We start from the raw sequence: 23254 nt of genomic DNA on the forward strand, positions 1-23254 counted from the left end.
CCGGTTCCGCATTAAGTTTTATACGAACTTCTGTTTCTGTGTCTCTAGGTCTCGATTTAATCCCGTTATATTCTCCATTTCTTGTTTCTGGAGCTGACTCCACCCCCTTGAGAGAAGGGAGGATTAAGTTCCGCACATCCGATGTTACCTTGAGGGTAGGATGTCTGCATCATGAAATTATGTCTTTTTTTGTTATGGATGGGTTAGCGTCAGACCTCATCCTGGGGTTGCCCTGGTTGCGCCTTCATAATCCAGTGTTCAACTGGAGAACCACTGAACTCATTAAGTGGGGCAGTTCTTGTGGTTCTCACCTAAGTCCAGTGGATCCACCTGTTTGTCTGGTTAATGATGGTGTTACCTTGCCTGGATACATTTCTGATTTCAGTGACGTCTTTGACGAGGCAATTGCTGACACCCTGCCTCCCCATCGCCCGTATGACTGTGCCATCGACCTCGTACCTGGGGCAAGGTTTCCTAAAGGTCGTATTTTTAACCTTTCGCCCCCAGAGCGAGAATCGATGCGCTTGTACATACAGGAAAGTTTAAAAAAAGGTCACATCCGTCCGTCTGTATCTCCTATAGGTGCTGGATTCTTTTTTGTTGAAAAAAAAGATGGTGGTCTACGACCCTGTATAGACTACCGAGAACTCAACAAAATCACCATCAAGGACCAGCATCCACTTCCTCTAATCCCGGATCTTCTCAACCAGGTAGTAGGTGCCCAATGGTTCTCTAAAATTGACCTTCGGGGCGCCTACAATCTGATCCGGGTCAGAGAGGGGGATGAGTGGAAAACAGTGTTCAATACTCCAGAAGGGCATTTTGAGTATTTGGTAATGCCCTTCGGTCTAAGCAATGCTCCTGCCGTCTTCCAGCGGTTCGTAAATGATATTTTTCGTGATCTGTTTGGCCGATATGTGGTTATTTATCTGGACGACATCCTCATTTTCTCCCCGGAATGGGAGTCTCATCAAAAACATGTACGTGAGGTGTTGTCCAGGTTACGAAAAAATTCTCTCTGTGCTAAATTTTCTAAATGCTTGTTTGGTGTCAAAGAGGTTGGGTTTCTTGGGTACATTCTGACTCCCAATTCAGTGCAGATGGACCCCAAAAAGGTTTCAGCTGTGCTTGAATGGGTTAAACCCACAACTCTAAAAGAAGTCCAAAGATTTTTGGGGTTTGCCAATTTTTATAGGAAATTTATTAAGAATTTCTCCCTTGTTGTTAAGCCTCTGACTGAATTGACTAAAAAGGGGGTAGACCCAACCTCTTGGTCGCCAGAAGCCGAACAGGCCTTTGTACAGTTAAAAAAAAGCTTTTCTTGCGCTCCTGTATTGGTGCACCCAGATCTAGAGTCTCCATTTGTAGTAGAGGTTGATGCTTCTGAGGCTGGTGTTGGGGCAGTGTTGTCTCAAGGTAAAGAACCCTATACTAATTTAAGACCAGTGGCATATTTCTCCAGAAAGTTCTCCACCTCCAAGGTTAATTATGATATTGGGAACCGGGAGCTGCTGGCCATAAAGTGGGCTTTCGAGGAGTGAAGACACTTTCTGGAGGGAGCCAGACATCAGGTTACGGTTCTGACGGATCATAAAAACCTTTTGTATTTGGACAAGGCAAAAAGGCTAAACCCTCGTCAAGCACGTTGGGCATTGTTTTTTACTAGGTTTAATTTTATTGTTACCTACCGCCCAGGGGCTAAGAATGTAAAAGCCGATGCCTTGTCCAGAAGCTTTGGTGTCAATGAAGTACCAGAGCTGGAACCCGAAAGTATTCTGCCACCAGGCGTGGTAGTAGCTAACATATCCGTGGACTTAAAGTCTTTAATTTTGAGATCTCAAAATACTGCGCCTGCGAATTTACCTCCTGAAAAACTGTTTGTACCGCTGCATCTTAGGTTAAAAGTGTTAGATGAAATTCACTCCTCTGCCTTGGCTGGTCACCCTGGTATAGCAGGTACCTCTTATTTGTTGTCTCGTTCATGCTGGTGGCCTTCCTGGAAGAAAGATGTGCAGGAATTTGTGAAAGCATGTGAGACCTGTGCTCGGGCCAAGACCCCTAGATCATTGCCAGAGGGTCTTCTCCAACCTCTCCCTCCGCCTAGAAGACCCTGGTCTCACTTGTCCATGGATTTTATTACCGACCTTCCCTCCTCCCAGGGGAAGACTATGGTCTGGGTAATTGTGGACAGGTTTAGCAAGATGTGCCATCTGGTAGCGTTGAAAAAACTGCCCAACGCTAAAACCCTTGCAAGTTTGTTTATTCGACATGTCCTTCGCCTACATGGCATACCCACGAATATTGTGTCGGACAGAGGGGTTCAGTTTGTGTCGAAGTTCTGGAGGGCGTTCTGCAGCCAATTGGGTACCTCGTTGTCCTTCTCCTCTGCTTTTCATCCCGAGACCAACGGGCAAACCGAACGTTTAAATCAGTCTCTAGAGCAGTATTTAAGGTGCTATGTTGCTGACAACCAGGAGAGATGGTCTGAATTCCTACCAATGGCAGAATTTGCCCTCAATAATCATGTTAATGCTTCGACACAACTGTCCCCCTTTTTCTGCAATTACGGTTATCATCCTAAGTTCTCTGCTGTACCTAACCAAGAAGTACAATTTTCATCAGTTAGTGAGCTAACTAAACAAGTCTGGTGACTCTGCAAAATGCTCAACAGAAACAAGTAAAATACGCCAACCATAAACGTCGCCCTGGCCCTGACTACGTAGTGGGTGATAAAGTCTGGTTATCCACAAAGAACCTACGTCTCCGAGTACCCTCCGCTAAGCTTGCTCCTCGTTTTATAGGACCCTTTTCCATCACTGAGGTCATAAATCCTGTTTCCTTTAAATTACAATTGCCTCGTTCTCTTAAAATTCACCCTGTGTTCCATAAGAGTTTGCTCAAGAGGTATATTCCGCCAGCGGTCTCTTGTCCTCCACCCCCTCCAGTGGTTGTACAGGGAGAGTTGGAATTCGAGGTGGAGCGAATCCTGGACTCCAGAAGAGTTCGTAACTCCTTACAGTATCTAGTACACTGGAGGGGTTACGGCCCAGAAGAACGTACTTGGGTGACCGCTCGAGACCTTCACGCTCCCAGCTTGGTTAGGAGATTCCACTTGTCATATCCTACCAAGCCTGGAGGTCCTCGTGAAGGTCCGGAGGCCCCTCCTCAGAGGGGGGGTTCTGTTAGGACTCGGACCATGCCTCTGGCCCGGCGTCCATAGCAGCCAGACTGCTTCTCAGGTTTTGCTCTGCTCTGCTATTCCATGTGGTAGCAGAGCCCAGTGTTTCACTCTCTGGCTGATCAGCATAGGTGTTTTGAGTGTTCACTGATTATTGACTGACAGCTGACTTACCAGTTAGCTGTCTGTATCTGGGCAGGACCTGGAGCCTCAGCCCCAATCACGTCAGGGGCTGGGACTACAGGGTGCATAAGTATCCTCACTTGTCTCATGTTCCTTGCCTGAGATAGAGCCTATTTCATAGTGTTCCTTGATCTAGCTGTTTTCCCTGCATTGTATTTTTGGTTACCAGACCTTTGGCTTTTGGACTTGACTATTCTCCTGGATTACGTTTTGTACTGCGCAGCCCTCCTGTTGCTGACTTGGACCTCTGACCTTTCTGTATTGTGTTGCGTTTGTCCTGTCTGTTGTTTTGTGTTCACACTATATAGGGTAGGGACCGCCGACAAGTTGTCCGCTGTCGCTAGGACTGCTGTGGCAAGTAGGCAGATGCAGCGGGGCGGGTGCCAGTGTTAGGGCTGCACCTGTCCTTTGTCTTGCTGGTCCTATATATCCTGACACTATGTAACAGTGTCAGCACCGGTACTGCATTTCCAGGTTACAGGGTTACTTTAAAGGGGTTATTTAGCATTACAAAAACATGGCAACTTTTTTCAAGAGACAGCACCGCTCTTTTTTCAAGTTTAGGTGTGGTTTACAATTAAAGCGACTCTGTACCCACAATCTGCCCTCCGCAAACCTCTTGTACCTTCGGATAGTTGCTTTTAATCCAAGATCTGTCTTGGGGTCCGTTCGGCAGGTGATGAGTTATTGTCCTAAAAAACAACTTTTAAACTTGCAGCCCTGTGTCAAATTGACGTGGCCTAGAGTATCTATGCCCTAACCTTGTCCCTCCTCCCCACCATCTTTACCATTAGGAATGGCCCTGGAAGAATTTCTTCTCTTCCTCACTTGTCTGAACACTTCACAGGTGCCTTAACTATTCAGCTCTTGAGCCGTGCTCACACAGGTGATGAATAGTAGAAAACCTGCCTGGAGCTTTCTTAATGATGAGGAGGGCGGGGATGAGGGACGGAGAGGCGGTGCAAGCCTAATGCACACACACTTTAGGACACGCCAATTTGACACAGGGCTGCAAGTTCAAAAGTTGTTTTTTAGGACAATAACTGCATCACCTGCTGAACAGACCCCGGGACAAATCTTGGATTAAAAAACAGCTATCTGAAGGTACAAGCGGTTTGGAGAGGGCACATTGTGGGTACAGAGTCGCTTTAAGCTCCATTCCATTTCATTGAAATAAAGTTGCTGAACCCCACCCAAACTGGATACAAGAGTGGTGCTGTATCTGGAAGAAAGCGGCCATGTAATGCTGGATTACCCCTTTAAGTCTTTCCAAATGTGTAGAAGAGAGAAAGGACACTAACCATATAATGTGGTCTTCTTCTTTATTTAAACGTGCAATAAAATTCCACTGGGCATGCTAAACAGACGTTCAGCAAACGCCAGACGTCTAGGAAACAGGGTTAAAGTTGTTTCACGCACATGCGCACTTCATCAGACACCTCCTATATATCTCTCAAAGTAAGGCAGTACCAGTGGCTTACTACCTAAAAAGACTGTTTAAGTCTTTGTTTCATCTTTAGCCTAGACAGAGCTGACCAATAGATGACAGAATGGTTGGCAGCCTTATCTTCTAGTTTATAGCTAATTATATATGATATAAATCTTTGCTGTTAATGCTTCATTTCAATACAGTAAGTTACATTCAGACATTTCTGTCTCTAACTCACAGCCATTTTCCCAGGTGCTATAAACCAGAATGCTTCCTGATGTACTGACACATTGCTTGCCTCCTCGTATTACCACCTGAGGACTAAATAATACCTTGCCGCAGGTATGGTATTATTTAGACCTGAGTGGGAGATGCACTTTTCTGACATGCACGAGTCCACAGAGACAGACTGAAATATCAAAATAGATATGTTAGTAAAAGTGCGCCGGAAAACCAGTAGGTGTTTTATAATGCAAGGTCAGTGCTGAGCATATGACAGGTGAGAGGAAAAGATGTGGGAATATTTTCTTGTATTGAAAATAAACCTTGTCACAGTCTCCGAATATTTCAAGGATGAATGCAGTCTCTGAAATTGTGATCCTGCTATACCCTGGAATACTGCTTATTGTGCTATTGCTACTCAGTGTATTCAGCTTATTCTTAACTTGCCAAAAGTGTGGAAACTAGAAGCTGGTTATAAATAAAAAAAAAATTATATTATAGATAATAATAATGTTCCTACACAGTTGTCCTGCACTGCCCAGTGGAATATGTAGCCGGTCCATACCTTCGTTCCTCTGGGGTCAGTTCCTATGACTCTGAAAGTAACTGCCCTACACTTAGAGGTTCACGGTGTGGACAAGGTGTTTCCTGTTCGGCTTCTCTCCCCCTCTAGAGGTTTAGCACTGCATAGCAGTTCTAGTGCTCATCAGAAGAAAACTGCATGTCTAGTTGTGTCCCTGTTAGAGGACCTGGCTAAAGCCAGCCCCTGGCTTGGCTTCTGCAGGGACCTGTCTGTTGTGCTCCCTCTCACGCTAAATACAGACTACAACAAAACAACTCCTCCCACTGGGAACTAAGTCCTAACTACAGGGGATTCTCTAACCTTGCCTGTGATTGGTGGGCTGTGTCTGTGGTGGAGAGAGAGAGCACAACATAGGTTAGAAGAAGGAGGGAAAACACTTGCACCTGTGACTGGACCAGACATAGCGTGACATAAAATACTTAACCCCTTTTTTTTTTTACTTCAGCTGTGCACATGATAAGCTACATAAAAGTGACACCTAGTGGGGAAAACACAGAATACAGTTACAGCCTCTTCCACTTTGTGGAAGTACCCTGGGCTGGGGTACTGCAACACTGTATCTTATAGGACACAAGGGAGTATCTACTCACAGGAAAGGTACTGAGAGCCAGGGAGAGTTATAAATATACCTGATCATTGTATGGACTCACCTACTATATGACTGCTCTTCTGGTCTCTTGGGACAGAAATGTTTTCTTCTGCAGCTGGCTGTGTATGGAGGGACATAGAGAAGAACAAAGAAGGCAGAGCTGTGGTGAAGGGGTCTGAGTGACCAGGAGGGATCTGATAGATACACTTAAGGTTGAGTTGCAATGACACAAATAGCACTGCAGGAATATATGTAAAAAAAACAACAACAAATGCTACCTTAATAATTCTATACGCATAAATAATGGGGGGGGGGGGTGAACAAGCATTACATTGGAGACTGCCTTTTAAATTGCCTCAATGTGAGTTTAAAGTTTGCCAGAATCATTTGGCGCACACTAACCCCGTTAAGAGATCGGGTGTTGGTGCATCCATGTGACCGATGGGCAAAGCAGTGCGTTGCAGGAGGAGAGTAATAGTTGGCAGGAGGATGCTGACATCTTCGTAGCTACAGGATCATGACAAACTCATATAAGGCTCTGGACTTGTTGGTGTGGAGGGACTCATGATATATTTGCATTTAGCCCACGAATGTGTTAAAATAGCCCTAATAAAAAAGAGAAAAAGCATAAAAAAAAAAAAAAAAAAGCTCAACAACTTACAATTAGAGGTTCAATGAAGCTTCATATTCAGACTTCAGGTTTAAAAAAATATTTAAAAGAATATAAGTGGAAATTCACACGGAGCACATTTTCTCTTGTCCTGTCAAGTGCCTTCCTAAGTGCGGTACTTAAAGCTGAGATATTATTATGAATATATATTTTACATTATGATGATTGTCTCCAGGGAGTTTTCATTTCATGTAACTCATGCATATTCGAGCCAAATTAAAGCAAAATCGGTGATTATACCTTTTTCAATGGTTCAAATCCTCGGAAAGTGAAGAATTTCAGCTTCTTCCTTCAGCGCTTTATGCTTTTATTATAATTAATTAGCCATTAATGTAAATTGCAATCAGCCGGATAAGGCGCTTAAACAACAGCTATAGAATTACACACCTGATAGAAGCTTTCGGAAGCCATAAAATAGAGGAGAATGGGGAGTTTGGGAAATATTGGGGAAGGTGCCAGAAAGTGTGATGCCAAAAACATCTGGGCAGAAAAGCCTAGTATTGTGCCACTCCTGGGTTCTGCTGACATCGACATCAACAGTGTCCCAGCATCCAGGGCAGAAGTTTATTTTTTCCCTCACCAGCGTACCCCCTCAACCTGTGGCACATATCCCTTGGGGTACGTGTACAGCAGGTTGAGAAACCCTGCTCTAGAGTATAATGGGAAGGAAGGATATGCAAAATAGTGCTCACACCTCTTGAGCAATAAAATGTCCCTTCAAGTCAAGTCCTGAGACTTGACATGAAGGGACATCTCTTTGCTGAAGAGGTGTGAGAGCTATTTTGCATCTCCTTTCTTCCCAGAATTCTCAATAGAGCAGTAATGTCTGTAGGTCTCCATACCTCTTTACGACAAACTCTCACTAATGAGAGTTAGTACCCCTTTGACCTTCTAGAGTATCATGAAATGGAGCCTTACTCTTTGTCCTTTGGTAGGAGATTTTCTGTCAGCTCTAACACACAGGACAGCATTGTCACGCCGCATCTCTGGAACGTTTGGTCTATTCTAAGCTAACCCGCTATCGCTCTGTAAACTCTCTTCTTGACCTCGTACAATCCGGGTTTCGATCCCTTCTACACTCCACTCTCACCAAGGTGTCAAACAATCTCCTGAAGACCAAGTCTCAAGGAAACTACTCTTTGCTGATTCTTCAGGATCTCTCAGCAGCGTTTGACACCACGGACCACCAGCTTCTCCTCTCCATGCTGTGTTCTCTTGGCCTCAAGGACTCTGTTCTCTCTTGGTTCTCTTCCTCTCTGACCGCTCCTTCAGTATATCGTTCTCTGGCTCTACTTCTTCTCCCTTACCTCTTACCGTTGGGGTTCCCCAAGGCTCAGTTCTAGGTCCCCTCCTTTTCTCTATGTATACAGCCCCCATCGGACAAACCAGCAGAAGGTTTCGTCTTCAATATCATCTATATGCTGATGTCACCCAGCTATATACCTCTTCCCGTGACATCAACCCTGCATACCAACAAAATACTAGTGACTGTCTATCCGCTCTCTTTAACACTATGACCAGGGCCACCGATAGGGCAGTACAAGTGGTACTGCCGTATGGGGCCCGGACCCTAAGAGACACGGGGAGGGGCCCGGCGGGCCCGCCGGCCGCCGCCCCCCACCGCTACGCTAGGGGGGCCCGCACGGCCCCCCTTGCCACCTGTTTCTGAGCATCCTGAGAAGCTGCGCCCGCGCAGCTTCTCCGGATGCATTGATCGCTTTGATGTTCCGCCCGCACATTGAGCGGGTGGAACATTACAGCGATCAGAATACAGGAGAAGGACCTGTCAGCGTCCTCCTCCTGTATTCTCTCCCATAGGCTGCCGGCACTTCATACCAGCAGCCTATGGGAGGCCGGGACGTGACCTCTCCGGCAGGCGTGACCATGTGACGTCATCACGCCTGCCGGAAGTCCCATCCCTGCGGCTCGCAAGATGGAGCCAGAAGAGGAGGAGGAGAGCTGCTGTCTGCAGCTACACAGCGCCGATTAGGTGAGTAGGATGTTTATTTTTTTAGGGGCACCTCTGGGGGCATTATTAGTGTATGGGGGCACCTCTGGGGGCATTATTAGTATATGGGGGCACCTCTGGGGGCATTATTAGTTCATGGGGGCACCTCTGGGGGCATTATTAGTGTATGGGGGCACCTCTGGGGGCATTATTAGTATATGGGGGCACCTCTGGGGGCATTATTAGTGTATGGGGGCACCTCTGGGGGCAGTATTAGTATATGGGGGCACCTCTGGCGGCAGTATTAGTATATGGGGGTACCTCTGGGGGCATTATTAGTGTATGGGGGGCACCTCTGGGGGCAGTATTAGTATATGGGGGCACCTCGGGGGGCATTATTAGTGTATGGGGGCACCTCTGGGGGCATTATTAGTATATGGGGGCACCTCTGGGGGCAGTATTAGTATATGGGGGCACCTCTGGGGGCATTATTAGTATATGGGGGCACCTCTGGGGGCATTATTAGTGTATGGGGGCACCTCTGGGGGCATTATTAGTATATGGGGGCACCTCTGGGGGCATTATTAGTATATGGGGGCACCTCTGGGGGCATTATTAGTATATGGGGGCACCTCTGGGGGCATTATTAGTGTATGGGGGGCACCTCTGGGGGCATTATTAGTGTATGGGGGCATTAGTAGTGTATGGGGGCACCTCTGGGGGCATTAGTAGTGTATGGGGGCACCTCTGGGGGCATTATTAGCTCATGGGGGGAACCTCTGGGGGCATTATTAGTATATGGGGGTACCTCTGGGGGCATTATTAACTCATGGGGGCATCTCTGGGGGCTGTATTAGTATATGGGAGCACCTCTGGGGGAATTATTAGTATATGGGGGCACCTCTGGGGGCATTATTAGTTCATGGGGGCATCTCTGGGGGCATTATTAGTGCATGGGGTACCTCTGGGGGCATTATTAGTTCATGGGGGCCACCTCTAGGGGCATTATTAGCTCATGGGGGCACCTCTAGGGGCATTATTAGCTCATGGGGGCACCTCTAGGGGCATTATTAGCTCATGGGGGCACCTCTGGGGGCATTATTAGCTCATGGGGGCACAGCAGGGAATCCTACATACAGGGGGCATCCCACACAGCGCAGTTACTATGGAAGCCTACAGGGGGGAGAAAGGAAAGGAAGTTGCTAGAAATGTGCGGAGCCTAAATTGTTTGTCTCGCAGGTTCTAAGGGGATGAAACGTATCTGGAAGGAATCATCATGGAGGTCTGGGCCGGATGGAGAGGAAAAGGGAAAGTGACGCCTCAGATCAAAGAAGACGTCACCTGTGAGTCCCTGTATGACACTTTTCTTATTTTGTAGAACATCATTTAGTAGGGGCGCCCCGAGGTGACAGCTACTACATTATCTGTACTCAGAGATATCACTGTGTTATCTGTTGTGTTACATAGGACTGCAGGTGACTACTACATTATCTGTACTCAGAGATATCGCTGTGTTATCTGTGGTGTTACATAGGACTGCAGGTGACAGCTACTACATTATCTGTACTCAGAGATATCACTGTGTTATCTGTGGTGTTACATAGGACTGCAGGTGACATCTACATTATCTGTACTCAGAGGGATATCACTGTGTTATCTGTGCTGTTACATAGGACTGCAGGTGACATCTACTACATGATCTATACTCTGAGATATCACTGTGTTATCTGTGCTGTTACATAGGACTGCAGGTGAAATCTACTACATTATCTGTACTCAGAGATACCACTCTGTTATGTGGTGTTACATAGGACTGCAGGTGATATCAGGTGATTTCTCCAGGTTGCAGAAGTTCAAACTTCATCGTGCCCTGGTGTGCTGGTGTCTGTATGTCTGTATACATGTGTGCTGGTGTCTGTATACATGTGTGCTGGTGTCTGTATACATGTGTGCTGGTGTCTGTGTGTGAGATCAATTCTAGAGAACTGGCTCATATACCCCATTTTCCCCAGTGGCTTAAAATGTAACTTCTGTTATACAGTTATAAAATTGTAGAACCTAAATGTGAACAAGGTGCAATTCAAATAGACACTTACTTGTATAGCTGTCTCTTGTGCTCTGTATGCAGTGCATTATATTCACCCTTGCAACATACAATTTATAGCGCGTCTACAAGCCCAGTGGGGCTCATAATGATGGAGACTAAAACTTATACAAGTGTGGGGTAGGGGTTCCCCTGTATTCAGAATGCTGTTGAGTACTAGGCAATGCCCCGTCTGGGATTATTGAATTTCGAGGGTCTATGCAGAGCAGGATAAAGACACCTCTGCTGCACAAACAGGATCTCCTAGAAAGCGTTCTCACCGCCATGTATTCGCTATCACTGTCTTGGGTGAGCTAAACTAGTCTGCCGGGGGGGGGGGGGGGGGGGGGTGTGATTTGTATATACTCACTAACATGGAACAGCCTCATTATATTAGCCTTATCAACATATTCTATGTTAGTGAGCATATCGGGGGGGGGGGGGGATATTGGTGAACATATACAAATCAAACAGCCCCCCCAGACCCTCGAAATTCAATAACCCCAAATGGGGCATTGCCTAGTACTCAACAGCATTCTGAATACAGGGGAACCCCTACCCCACTCTTGTATAAGTTTTAGTCTCCATCATAATGAGCCCCGCTGGGCTTGTAGACACGCTATAAATTGTACGTTGAAGGGGTGAATATAATGCACTGCATACAGAGCACAAGAGGCAGCTATACAAGTAAGTGTCTATTTGAATTGCACCTTGTTCACATTTAGTTTCTACAATTTTATAACTGTATAACAGTGGTCACATTTTAAGCCACTGGGGAAAATGGGATATATGAGCCAGTTTTCTAGAATTGATCTGAACCAAATTATACCTCCCAGCAAGGCGTGGGTCGAACACGCAATTTTTTTTTTTTTTTATTAATGTGGGGGGCCCAGACACTTTGGTTGTATGGGGCCCCGAAATTCCTGATGGCGGCCCTGACTATGACCTCTCTATTTCTCAAACTTAATCTTTCTAAAATGGAACTTCTTGTATTCCCTCCCTCTAACAAACCCAAACCCGACATTACACTATCAAAATGCGGTACTAGCATAACTCCTGTGTATCGAGCTCGATGTCGGGGGGTTATGCTAGACTCGGATCTATCTTTTACTCCCTATTTTCAAGCTCTTGCACGCTCCTGTCACCTACATCTTAAAAACATCTCCAGAATCCTCCCACTTCTCACACTGACACTGCTCAGACTCTTACAGTCGCCCTGATCCACTCCCGTCTTGACTACTGTAACTCCCTACTAATCGGTCTTCCTCTCTCTAAGCTCTCCCCTCGCTAGTCTATCCTGAACGCAACAGCCAGACTCATCCTCTTCTCCAGCCATTATACTGATGTTTCCCCCTGTGCCAGTCACTGCACTGGTTTCCCATTAAATCCAGAGTCCAGTTTATATTCCTCAACCTCATACATCTCCTCCGTCATCTCCACCTACCATCCTTCTCGTGCTCTGTGTTCTGCTAATGAGCTTACACAAACATCTTCCATAATCAGAAACTCCCACTCCCGTCTCCAAGACTTCTCTTGTGCTGCACCAGTTCTCTGGAATGCCCTACCCAAATACATCAGACTCATTCCCAACACTCACAGATTCAAGTGTGCCCTAATGACTTATCTCTTCAGGCACGCTTATAACATTCCCTAAACTTCTCTTCCCTTCTGCTATCACCTCACCTTCTACTCTATATGAAACATGATCCATAGTTTCCAAAAAAAAAACACAGAAACCTTTTTCTTCTGTCCATTTTAAATTAGCTTTGGCCAAGAGAAGATTGTGGCATTTGGGGATTGTGTTGACATATGGCGACTTCTTTACATGATAGTTTTAACTTACATTTGTGGATTGCCCAGTCAAGTATTTTCACAGACAATAATATCTGGAAGTGATACTGAGCCCATGCAGTGATTGGCCCATAGCTCCAATATTGACTGTCAGCCTTGTCCCATGCACATATGAATTTCTTCAGATTCTGTGAATCTTTTCATAATATTATGTACTGTAGATAGTGGGGTGTTCCTTTATTTTGGAGAACATTTTTTATTTTTTATAAAATGTGAATGCCCCTAGCAGTCATGTGACTTAGGACCCTATTACACAAAGCGATAACCATCCGGATCAGGCCAATTTGGCCGATTATATCTCCATGTAATATAGACAACGATCACCAGCAGATTGTGTCTTTTGGTCTTGACCTAAATTTATCAGTCACTCATAGTGGATTGCTACGTCTAAGGCTTTGTTCACACTACGTGAGAGACCGGCCGGTACTTAAGTACCAGCGGGATGATCTTTCCAGCCGCAGTGTTCTAATGCGGGCGCGCGCTGATCAGAACACTGCAGGTGGAAACATCATCCCAGAAAACTTCACACAGCACACAATGAAGCAAGCCGCTCACTTTATTGTGTGAACTGACAGAGCTTTCTGCGGCCGCAATTCACTGAACTTTTAAGTAGTGTGAACATAGCCTAATAGTGATGCACGGCCGGCAGCTGATGATTGTGTAAACAAAAAAACTGTATACATACCAGTCCATAGTCCCATACAGTGATTGGCTGACCGGTTTGTCAGTTCAGAAACTGGCTCTGAAGCTACAGCGACGGAAGCAAGCAGAGAGCAGAAGACCGGGGACCATGGAGAGGTATGTATACAGTTTAAGGGCAAGGGCTGCTCGGACATCGCTAAAGATGTCCATGCAGCCCTTGCTAAACAATTATCGAGCCCTTTAATAGGCAGATCTAGTAGATCAGCGCCCACTTACAGGAGACATCGGGCCATGTAATAGGACCCTAAGTAGTTAATTGCAATTCAGCTATTTTTTTCATTAGTACCATTGTTTTTTCTTTTTTTTTTTAACTTGCATTAACCCCTTAGGGACCAAGCCTGTTTGGGCCTTAATGACCAGGCTCATTTTTCAAAATCTGACCTGTCTCACTTTATGCACTTATAGCTCAGTGATGCTTTAACGTATGCTAGCGATTCTGAGATAGTTTTTTCGTAACATATGGTACTTTATGTTAATGGCAAAATTTGGTCACTGTCTTGTGTGTTTTTTGTGAAAAACATCAAAATATAATGAAAAATTTGAAAATTTTGCACTTTAAGAACTTTGAAATTCTTTGCTTCTAAAAAAAAAGGCACATGACAAAAATTAGTTAGTAAGTCACATTATGAATATATCCTGTTTATTCTGGCTTCATTTCGTAAACATAGTTCACTGTTTTAGGGTGTTATGGGGCTTGGAAATGTATCAGCAAATTATCAAATTTTCATGAAATTTCCAAAACTGATTTTTTTAGGGACCAGTTCTTTTTGTTAAGTTGATTTAGTAGGCTTGTATACTGTAAACCCCCATAAGTGACCACATTTTGGAAACTAGACACCTTAAAGAATTATTCTAGGGGTATAATGAGCATTTTAACCCTACGGGGGCTGGAGGAAAGTATTCACAATTAGGCCGGAAAAAAAATGGAAAATAGAAATTTTCCAATATTATATTTGTTAAGATTAAAGTATCTCATTTTCATAATAAACATGAGAGAAAATGCCCCCCAAATTTTTTTAACGCAGGTTCTCCTGAGTACAATAGTACCCCATATGTGGGCGTAAACCACTGTATGGGCACACAGCGGGGCTCAGAAGGAAGGGAGCACCTATTAGCATTTCCAGTGCAGATTTTGCTGAAGAAGTTTCTGAGCGCCATGTGCATTTGCAGAGCCCCTGTAGTGTCAGCAGAATAGAACCCCCCCAATAGTCACCCCATTTTGGAAAATACACCCCTCAAAGAATACATCTTGGGGTGTGGTGACCATTTTGACCCCACAGGTATTAGAGGAAAGTATTCAAAAGAAGACAGTAAAAATGAAAAAATAGAATTTTTCCAATAACATGTTTGTTTAGTTTGAAATTTCTCAATTTCACGAGGAACAGGGGAGAAAAATCACCCCAATATATGTAACACAGGTAGTCCTGAGTAGAACGGTACCTCATATGTGGGCATAAACCACTGTAGGGGCACACAGCCGGGCTCAGAAGGAAGGGAGCGCCAATTTGCATTTTCAGTGCATGATTTTTCTGAAGAAGTTTCTGAGCGCCAGGTGCGTTTGCAGAGCCCCTGTAATGTCTACAGAATAGAACCCCCCAAAAGTCACCCCATTTTGGAAATTACACCCCTCAAGGAATTCATCTTGGGGTGTGGTAAGCATTTTGACCCCACAGGTATTGGAGGAAAGTATTCAAAACTAGACCTTAAAAAAGAAAAAAATAGAATTTTTCCAATAACATGTTTGTTTAGTTTGAAATTTCTCAATTTCACTAGGAACAGGGGAGAAAAAGCACCCCAAAATTTGTAACCGAGGTTCTCCTGAGTACAATGGTACCCCATATGTGGGCATAAACCACTGTATGGGCACACAGCAGGGCTCAGGAAGGAGTTACAGGCAATATGTGGGTGTTTACTGGTTATCTGGGGTGGTAATGGACAATCTCGGGGCGTTACTGGCTATCTAAGGTGGCAACAGGCAATCTGGTGGGGTTATGGGCAATCTGGGGTGGTTACGAGCAGTCTGTGCCAATCTGGGGTGGTTACGGTCAATCTGGGGTGGTCACGGGCAATCTGGGGTGGTTACGGGCAATCTGGGGGTGTTTACTGGCTATATGGGGTGGTTATGGGCAACCTTGGGGTGTTTACTGGCTATCTAGGGGTGGTTACTGGCTATCTGGGGTGGTGATGGGCAATCTGGGGGTGTTCACTGTCTATCTGGGGTGGTGACAGGCAATCTGGTGGTGTTCACTGACTATCTGGGGTTGCAACGGGCAATCTGGGGTGCTGGCGGGAAATCTGGGGTGGTGACAGGCAATCTGGGGTGGTTGCAAGCAATCTGGGGTGGTTGCGAGCAATCTGGGGTGGTTACAGGCAATTTGGGGTAGTTACAGGCAGTCTGTGGCAATCTGGGGTGGTTACGGGCTGTCTGGAATGGTTATGGGCTATCTGGGGGGCATACGGGCAATCTGGGGAGATTACGGGCAATCTGGGGAGATTACGGGCAAACTGGGGTAGTAACAGGCAATCTGGGGAGGTGACTTGCAATCTGGGGTGGTTATGGGCAATCTGGGGTGGTTATGGGCTGTCTGGGATGGTTATGGGCTGTCTGGGATGGTTATGGGCTATCTGGGGTGGATACGGGCAATCTGGGGAGATTACAGACAATCTGGGGAGATTACAGGCAATCTGGGGTGGTGACGGGCAATCTGGGGTGGTGACGGGCAATCTGGGGTGGTTACAGGTAATCCGGGGTGGTTACAAGTAATCCAGGGTGGTTACAAGTAATCCAGGGTGGTTATGGGTAATCCAGGGCACTTGACTTTGGTGACAGGCGTAAAAAAGTGCCGGCACCATTTGGAACAAGCGATCAGTGGTATATAGTATATACCACTGATCACTTGTACTGGGACCACAGCGGGTGGTCACCGATCATTGCCCCATGCTCTTCCCCACCTCCGGTGGTGGAGAGAATGAAGCTTTGATCATTTTTAGGAATCCATCACTGTGAACAGGGACATGTTCTCATCTCCTCTCACTGTGGATTCACGGTGAGAAGAGATAAAAGCGTTCAGCTGCGCTGGCAATGTCTTATACCGGTGGCCGCCGTTATACTGTCCCCGGTGTCCCCGGTGAGGGGACTTGCCAGGACTGACCCCACACTCTGCCCCAACCCCTCAGCTACCTCCGGTAGCTGAGAGGAGGGGGCTGCGGGCATTACCGGCGCCGCTGCACTATTCTGCACCATCGCCATAAAGAGCTGATGGCAGCAGAATAGAGCCCATTAGTGATCGCCGTAAAAATCCGTATCGGCGGTCACTAATAACATAATACATGTATTCTCTGGGTCGCTACGGTTACGGCAATACCACATTTGTATAGTTTTTTTTAACTATTACTATTACTATTTGGCACAATAGAAACTATCTTCCTAGCAAAAACCCACAATAACTGTCGCCGCATTGCAGGATCCATAGCGTTCTCATCTTTTACGCGACAGAGCTGGTTTTGGGCTTATTTTTTGTGGGAAGATCTGTAGTTTCTATTGATACCAAGTTTAATATGTATATGACTTTTTGATCTCTTTAATGATGTATTTTCTAAAGTGGATTGATAAAATACAGCTATTCTGGTACTGTTTTTTTTATTTTATTTTTACAACGTGTGTCGTGCGATATAATTATTGATATAGTTTTATAGATTGGGTCGTTACGGACGTGGCAATACCAAATATGTATATGATTTGTGTCTTTGATCACTTTTATGTCATGTTTTATTGGGTATGGGGAATGTAATGCATCTTTATTATTGGGGGGGGGGGCTGGGGGGGCTGTGTTGTGTTTGGTGCACATTTTTGTTTCCACTTTTTTCACTTTTACACTAGTGTACATTACTGTACACTAGTGTAAAATACTTTGATCACTGATACAATACACTGCAGTACCTGATGTACTGCAATGTATTGTATCATGCCTCATGCTGACAGGCAATAGCCACGGCCACCCCTGTCAGCATCAGGCATCTCCATGGAGACCCCGGGGACCTTCATTAGGACCCCGGGATCACCATGGAGACATCGAAGGACCGGACGGCGCCGCGGGACATCGCGATCACGTAAGTGACCCATGGCGCCGACAGGGATCCACCGGGACCCGTTAGATGCCGCTGTCATGGTTTGACAGCGGCATTTAACGGGTTGAACCGCTCCGGGCAGCTACAGGAGGGTGCATCCGCCGGCGGGCGGTAATTTATTCTGATGCGCCCACCGTTAAAAGGCGTACGCATCGGAATAAAGCCTATTAGTGGTCGCCGTGAAAAGGCAGCATGGCGGTCACTAAGGGGTTAAATATATTGTGTTTGACAAACACTGTGGGGGAGATTTATCAAAGGGTGTAAAATTTAGACTGGTGCAAACTGCCAACAGCAACCAATCACAGCTCAGCTTTCCTTTAAGCACTGCCTAAAGCTGAGCTGTGATTGGTTGCTGTGGGCAGTTTGCACCAGTCTAAATTTTACACCCTTTGATAAATCTCCCCCTGTATGTTTCCAGCAAAAAGAAAAAAAAAATTGTAAGAGAAACAGTATTTGTCCTATATACAGAACCTCCTATGCTAAAGTCAATGGAAAAATCTTACCGCCATTACTTCAATGACATTTATTTATTGAAATTACAATACCGTTTCCATTATGGCGGTAATAATACAGCCCTAAATACAGTGAAAGGATGCACTTAGAAAAAACTTTATTTATAGCAACAAATCAAACATAGCCTCCCAGCTGTGTCTAGCTTTGTTATGGATGGATCAAAAAGTGTAATTAGTATCCACATAAATAATGGAAGCAAAGTAATTTTCTACTCATTGTGCGCAAATTATATATTTGCTGAAATATCAGAATTTTCTATTTTAAACTGAAATTGCATGTTCTCAGAAAACCCCTGCCGTGAAAGTTAAGTACAAGAAGTTGGTTGTGAACAGTGTGTGATGGGCGCAGCTAAATGATGTTATATGTGCATGTGTTGGGTAACATCCCATTTGCTTTATCATCGGTTATCTCACCGTTACTAGGGGGACTGCAAAGTACAATGGTTATGTAACGGTTTCCCTTCTGCATTGTGAAAGTTTATAAGTTTACCTGCAGTCTGATAAAAACTTATATATCTGCCCTATAATGACCTCAGATCTGAAAATTTTCTTTTATAGCTTCAGGCAGTAAATAGGTCACCATATCCGCTAGGTTATGTTCTACAAAAATCACCAAAGATTAAAAGGGATTTTCCAGTACTGTGATTTTTTGTAATTTATATTTTTATTTTTCAAAAAGAATCCGGTACTGTATTATAAGTTAGCAATTCATTAGCAAAACAAGGGTCCCGTTTATTGTGTACCTTGGTATGGCATATGTGACTGTGCTTGGTATTGTAGTTCAGTCTCATTCCCATATACGTGACTAGAGTAATGTGAGGTGCAGTACAACGTCCAACCAAAACCAAATGAACCTTTAGGCTATGTTAACATTACGTGAACACCAGGCCACCCGGTGATCTTTCCGGCCGCAGAGCTCTGATGCGGGCGCATCAGCGCGCGCCCGCATCAGAGCTTCCCATATCCCACAGTGAAGCAAGCGGCCGGAGCCGCTTGCTTCACTGTGTGAACTGACAGGTCTTTATGCGGCCGGAATTCACTGAATTCCGGCCGCAGAGAACTGACCTGTCAGTTTTTTCCGGTGCCGCATTGGATCCCGGCCGGAGTGTATACGATGTGTGTACGCTCCGGCCGGGATCCCATTAAAAATAAGGCTATGTTCCACCCCTCAAAACTACGGCCGTAGTTCTGCGGCGAGAACTACGGCCGTAGTTCTGCGGCGAGAACTACGGCCGTAGTTTTATGTATAAGAGCATGAGAAAATGAAAAGACATGGTTTCTCTTGGTGTGCAATTAATATTTTTCAGTAATGTAGTAGTTTTACATAGTGTGAACATAGCCTAAGAAAGTAGTCCTGGGCGATGCACCAGAGGATGACTATCATGTGAGTAGTGCTGGTGTTATTCTTTCTTGAATGGATGTTTGTATGTTTTATGACTGTTCCTCACTCTGCAGCTAACTCCTTTTCCTCCTGCCCTCTTCATTGACTTCTATAGGCAACATGTAACCTAATCCCTCAGTGAGCTGATCCCTGAAGATTGACATTTACAGTTTTGCTGAGTTAATTATAAATTATAAGTTAAGAAAGGGAGAGAAAAGAAGAAAGGAATCTCATAAGTGTACAAAGAGATGCTTTTCTGTTTAACAAAATTTCTTATATTGACCTGTGTGGTGCACCCCCGAGGTGCTATGGTGGAGGTACGGCCGGTCCTTTGCCAGATGGCAGAGTGTGACGCCACTCTGGCTGTTGTCCAAGATGTAGCCGGACCCTAGGGTGTTGTGTTGTGACGCCAGTGCCGGTTGGGCATGCAGGTATGGTGGCACACCTGTTTTTATTTTGAAGGGCCAGATACACCTTGTTCCCCGTAGTCAGTGACCTGCCGGGCAGCTGAGGGGTCCCTCGGGCTGTTATCACAGTGGGCCGAAGTGGTGTAGTGACCCTCCCGGACCGTCGGTACTGCCACCCACAGAAAGGGGAAATGTCCCAAGGTGTGTGTGTATACTGTGTTGTTGTGGTGCGAAGAATCACAGAGTCTCTTCACCTTAAAACATCTTGTGTTTACTATGAAAGTACTTGTGTGCAGCAGAACATACAGCTGTCCATTGACAGGATGCATTATGCTTGGTAGAACACTTAATGATACATCTGAGAATACAGGATCCAGATCTGTGATAGGAGTATAGTGAGGAGTACAGTCGTGCTGACTAGGTTGTGTGTTGAGAGATACGTAGCAGAATCAGAGGAGCAGAGAGGAGGATGTCGTGAGAATCGCAACCCAAGTAATAATGTGCTCTGCTGGGATGTTAGAGAATGAGGTAGAAATAGAAGAATACTTGAGGGAGAATACTTGTGCCTGTGCATCGACCTTTGTCAAAATGAACCACCTGTTACCCTATCAGTGTCGGGGGACCCGTCCTAGAGGGTGACACAAGCTCCAGACCATGTTACCTGGGATTAGTGGAATGCTGAGGGTTCCCTGCTAAAACCCGCGCTGCGAGATAAAGTTCATGGGCTTTTAGCAACTTTGCTCTATCCAGATCAGTTCCTAGCTTCTTGGTGTTGTAGATACTGTCCTGCTCTGTGACTTTCCTAGTCCATGGCGTGGGTTGAGATGATCTGTGACGTGTCCTCTCCTGTAAGGGGTTTAACACTGCATAGTGCTGAGTAAGGTCACTTCCAGAGAAACTGTTAGGTGTGTCTTGCCTTGCTTCCTCACCATACAGGAACCTGACTAAGACTACTCTACTCTTCCTCTACCCACGCGATTTCCTATCTACAGCTCTACAGCTGTAAGCTGGGCAGTGAATGGGTGAGGAGTGCATAAAGAAGAAGTAAAGAAAAGGATGATAGGACAGAAGAAGAAGAGACTCCCATAAGTTCCCAGATCCATGTGACACATAAGTAAACAATAACCCTTTCCATACTTCAGCCGTGCAGCAACTGAGTACACATATCTACAATAGCGACATCTAGTGGCGAAACTTTATCACTACTACATCACCACTTACTTACAATAAGTACAGGCTTTTGCAAGAGGTGTAACCAATAGCAACACCCGTGGTGGGACACCACACTTTTACTATTGATTAATGGAAAGTTTGTTACATGTTACTGCAGGCACAGGTCCACGAGGCTAAATGAAAAAAAAAGGGAACAGGGAAATTTGTAACTCTAGTACACCCTATTGGGAACATGTGGACACTATCGCTACTTGCTCAGAGTATATCTGGATACTCTGCCTAAAAAAAGGTGACCCCTGCCCAGAACAACCCTTTTGTCTGCCCTTGTTATGCCCTTCACACACGTCTCTTAACTACAGTAACTCTCCTACTACAGTAACTCTCTTACGCATTTCTTTCAGATCTCCAGAATTTACCAGGGAGATGAAAGGCAGGGTGGCGAGAAACAAGAAAGATATATAAATACCAGGGGTAACAGAAGTAGTCATGCAGTGGCCATGAACTACAGAATTGCTCCCTGTATAAATACAATGAGGGCGGTGGAGGTCTGGCAGCGGCTCCCCTTCGATGTGCGGTCTTGGGGTGACTGATGTACACATTGTTGCCAGGGATCGCTGTCTTCCACATATGACGTAGGTTTGGTATAACAACGTCATATCTGGTCTCAAAGCTGTGACAGGCCATGATTCTTGTACAGCTCTCCTTCTTGGTTTTTAGGAGTCAGTGTAAGGAGATTGGTCCTTTCCCTATCTCTGGCTTCTTAGAGTACTCAATCTGGGTATACCATTGCCTGAAATCTCTCCGGTAACTAGTGTGACTGATGTTTAATCTCTCAGGAATGCCAGTCCTGAGAGATTTCGGGTGGTGACTAAAGATGATCGAACATCGGAAAATCTTAGCTTCTATAGAACTCGAACCTTGTCGAACCTTCCGCATTTGATTCCCAATGCCTTCCCGGCCCGTGGGGAAGTAGGAGACAGCCCGGGTACAGCCTGGAAATCCAGGATTCAGCCTAGGTAATAGGCTGAATCCCCGAGTTCAAGGCAGTACCAGGGCTCTCTCCTCCTTCCCCACGGGCCGGGAAGGCAGTGGGAATCAAATGCGGAAGGTTCGACAAGGTTCAGAACTCTCCACTGCACACAATGGGGCGTGCGTCCGGAGCCGCTCGCTCCATAGTGTGCACTGACAGGGTTTTCTGCGGCCGCTATTCAATGACGGTGCTGCTATGGTGCTGCTAGGGATTACAGTCGGATTGTATACCCTGTGTATACACTCTGGCTGGGATTCCCTCAGCCTGCAGCACAAAGTAGGTTCCGCACCAAACACGGCCGTTGCAAGAACCGCAACAATGGCCGTGATTAGTACGGAACTTACGTTGTGTGAACATGGCCTGAGTCTGTATACAGGAAAAGTTGAACTGATGGGATATTACTGAAGCTCCGGCAAAAGTGCATGTGCCTACCATGACGGTGTAACGTTAACATTTCTGTTGTACGATATGTATATCACCGGCAGTGCTATCAAATCTAACTCCTTGCTGTTTCCAATAAGTATACATTTACTGAGACAAAATAGCAGGTAGGAGTAAGTATATAGCTCACTGTTCCATAAAGCACACACATGCAATCTTGCTTAATGCACACCACGCCATTAGTCAAACAGTTCATGCTGACAATGATAAAACATAAGCTGTACTCGCATACCTGCAAATTGTGCTTGATAGCTACAGTTAATGTCCCTACGTGTTTCCAGTACCTTTAAGTACAATCATCAGGGGTTGATAGGAATAACTTTGCGCTGGCTGTTTATGACATTTCAAGATTCGAAGACGATTTGAATGCTTCCTAAACTTATCCCCGACGGGTTGCAGAGATCATGAGATTAGTCAATAAGCATCTCTTTTCTTTTTTCTTTTTTTTTCTTTTTAATCGCCAGATAAATATTCCGTTAAAGTCCGAAAACTCAAGGCTTTATAAAGAAAAGTCCATATCCGTGGGGTTCCAGACTTCTTATTGTATGAGAGAGTGTTTAATGCCAGAACAGCAGGGTTGACATTTCATTTCTAACTTTTGTCAGCACAATGCAGTTCAAACAAGTTCTAATATAGAATTTCCAAATGATGTTCACAATCCACAGCTCCCACTCATTGAATTATCAAGGTCTTTTGTTACAGTAGAGCCAGGGAAACTTTCCAGTAGTGCTTAAAGTATTCACA

General features: G+C 45.3%; 1 long non-coding RNA gene across 1 annotated transcript in view; it reads left to right on the forward strand.

The window, feature by feature from the left end:
• The first annotated feature begins 17493 nt into the window (after positions 1-17493).
• Positions 17494-23254, forward strand: part of LOC138795118 (uncharacterized) — a 49824-nt gene continuing 44063 nt past the window's right edge. The window contains exon 1 of the long non-coding RNA XR_011363574.1: positions 17494-17548. This is a non-coding gene — a long non-coding RNA (uncharacterized lncRNA). The remainder of the gene's footprint in view (positions 17549-23254) is intronic.

Source organism: Dendropsophus ebraccatus, chromosome 6 (assembly GCF_027789765.1).
Source record: "Dendropsophus ebraccatus isolate aDenEbr1 chromosome 6, aDenEbr1.pat, whole genome shotgun sequence".
Lineage (NCBI taxonomy): Eukaryota > Metazoa > Chordata > Amphibia > Anura > Hylidae > Dendropsophus > Dendropsophus ebraccatus.